This window comes from Acyrthosiphon pisum, unplaced genomic scaffold, assembly GCF_005508785.2.
Source record: "Acyrthosiphon pisum isolate AL4f unplaced genomic scaffold, pea_aphid_22Mar2018_4r6ur Scaffold_20932;HRSCAF=22564, whole genome shotgun sequence".
Lineage (NCBI taxonomy): Eukaryota > Metazoa > Arthropoda > Insecta > Hemiptera > Aphididae > Acyrthosiphon > Acyrthosiphon pisum.
This window is the reverse complement of record NW_021770343.1, coordinates 43,584-46,827: the sequence shown is the minus strand read 5'-3', so window position 1 is coordinate 46,827 and position 3,244 is coordinate 43,584.

The window sequence follows — 3,244 nt, the reverse complement described above, 5'->3', positions numbered from 1 at the left end:
TACACAAAAACCAAAATCAATTTTCTCGAAAACAGCTTTTGTGTAAAAATTCCCGTTTTTCGTTAATTTTTCTTTTGTTTTTCACGGCGCTTTTGAAAACTATTGAAAATTTCAAATTTTGACCTCCCAAATGCACCAACTAGATTCACTTTCCCATCAAACAATATACTGTTGAAGAAAATCGAAACAGTTTTACTGCCCCAAACCGTGATGACAGACACAAAAATAAAAAAAAAAAATAAAAGAACACACATTGTAAAACCAATACATTCATCGTTCCACTCAGAATCCAAAATGTAAATAATATAGTTGTATGTTTTTTTTATTGGTCTTAAACCCGGCAAATTGTGTTTATTAAGAAATTAAATGTATGTATATACACAGGAAAAGGACAGAAAAACAGTAGTTAAACAATTTTTTACGAGTTTTAAATTATACATTAGATATTCGACTGTTAATTAGCAAATTCTCATACGATTTTCTTATTTTGTCTTTATTCAAAAACCATTAATGATAGGCAATTGAAATTTTCGTAAAATTATTATATTATCATTTTCTATACATGATAACATTTTTACAACATTTTGACTCGTTTTCAGGTATTTATATACGTTTAAAATATTCAATTTTTTATTTTTTTGTTCTATACATTTTAATAATAATGTATTCGTTGAGTGAAAAGGCTTGAAAATGTAATACAAGGTTCCTAAGTTCTTAAAATAGAAGTTGATAAATATTAAAGATCCATAAGCACGATTTTTTATAAATATTTCAAGTTCAAATGTTGACAATCAAAAACTCGACAATTTTCAATTTATTGTTATTAAAATTTATTAAATACTTAAATTTTATAGTTATAAGGATTGAAAATGTAAAACAAGGATTCTCTTAAATAGTTTATACTGTAATCAAAAAACATAAAAATATAAAACCCAGTTAATTTTTACACACATTTTAAGTTCAAATTCGACGAAATAACATTTTATCCCCGAGAATAACGATTTAAGTTATTTTGTTGTATTTAAAAAAAAAAAATAGTAGTAAAATAGTATGAAAAAAATAGAAATTATTAGGTAGTTACAAAATTGTGTATCAGGGTGGGTGAGTGGGTAGTTAAATTCAAAATTTGCAAATTCTCTTGCAAAGACTGTATGTAGGTACTACATGTTTACGTAGATTTTAATAGTGTACATAAGGTCATAAACTGATAGCCGTATAACTCAATATAACTTTGGTCTGTGAACAGAAAACAATATTATGATAATTATCAGTTTATTAATATATTAATAAAGGCATGTGAGTATTGTTATGTTATTCGTACATTCGGGCGTTCGTGTTTTTTTAAATTTAAAGATTATCAACTGGAGATGGCGCCATATGGTAAGAGGTGTGACCATAATAATATAATGTAATAGTGTAATAAATGAAGTATCTTTCGGAGTTATAATATAGACCTATAGTCGGGACAGACAAGTCGAAAGAATTATTTTAAAACCAATTAATTAAAAAATAGTTGTTATTACTTTCGAGTTATCGATGTTTCACTGTATATTATATATATATATATCCTCACAAACGTTTCCAATATATTATGTCGTACAAAGACGACACGATCATATATAAATATGTACATTAAAGTTTATTTTGCTCGACATTTTTTTTTTAATTTCGGTAAGTCCACTCTTCTCCAATAAATCCCATTAGTCTGATAATAATACAAATCATAATAACATGATAGATACAAAATATTTAATATCGTTTACGTTGATGGTACTCCCTCGGATGACGTTACTTTAAATTGTTTACGTGTCTTGTTCGTTTTAAAAATACAAATTGGTGGCGCGTTTTTACACGTATGAGTTGACTCTCAAACTGCCAAAGATGTTTTTATTAATAATCTGGATTTTAAGACACATAATATTATAGTTTGTTAGACATTTTTTATTTACGCTCAAGAAAATTACTGGGAAAATTTAAAATGAGACGTCTATGTAAAAACCAATTCAAATATCTGTACTATTTACTATGTAACTTATTAAGATAAAAGTGAATTTGAAAAAAAGTAACAAGTTAATTAACTTAACGTTTTTACTTAAATTTAACTTTTAACTCGTTAATGCTCTTGCTAATTTGTATTGTTAAAATATAGATTGCTATGAATATTAATGCAAATTATACCGAACTGTAAATGAATATCTTTCATAATAACGTACAAATATGACAATTTTGTTTATTCTATATAAGTAGATAATAATATTTTTATTTTTACACAAAAGTTAAAATAGGTATTCAAAAAATATCCATCAAACATTACCTAATACTGTCAATATTCCATATTGATGTTATTAATTTTAAAAGTGTAGACATAATATTTTTCAATTACTCATACAATAAATGACATACTTACACTTATTTTTAATTTGAACGATTAATCATCAGTTATGAATCCTATGAAAAAACCGGTTAATTTAGACTATACCAAAATCTGGTAAAACTAAAACATTTGTTTATAATTTTGATACATTGCGTGCGGCTCGATAACGTGTTTATTTATCTACAACAGATAATCAGGAAAAAAATCCCCCAGAAAAAAATTTTCCAAGCAACAACTTAGTTTTTAAATTATAAAACACAGTAAGTTGGTTATCTATAATATTTTACCAAATATAAAAAGGTGGACCAGTGGATGTCGCTCTGCTGTACAGTAGATTACAAGTAGGTCACTGTATAATGGATGGTATTAAATTTTAATTCAATGATATAATATCATTGTATAAGAAAAACGATTCTGAGTGGAGATGGTATGTCAGTCTAGGTATAAGACATATATATTTATGCAGTGGAGTAGCCAGGATTATCAAATAGGGGATGTTTTAAGTTTAGATTAATACCAAGTTTATACAGTTTTCGTATATAAATACATTTAGGGTACAGGACTTGACTTGTTGCACTAAAAGTTATCGAAATATGCAGTCGAAATTCTAAAAATATGCTTAAATATATATACTATGTACCAACATGTTTATATTATTTTTGAAAAATCATAAAACATATTGCAATTTTGGTAATAAAAAACTAAAAAATAAGTAGGTATATAAACCTGATAAATAAATAAATAAATGACAACTTTATTTATAAAAAATACTGGCATACAGTAGTAGGTACTAAGGTTAATAAATAAAGTAATAACAAATAACGTGATATGTGAACACTGAACAGTTTTCGTATATAAATAAATTTAGGG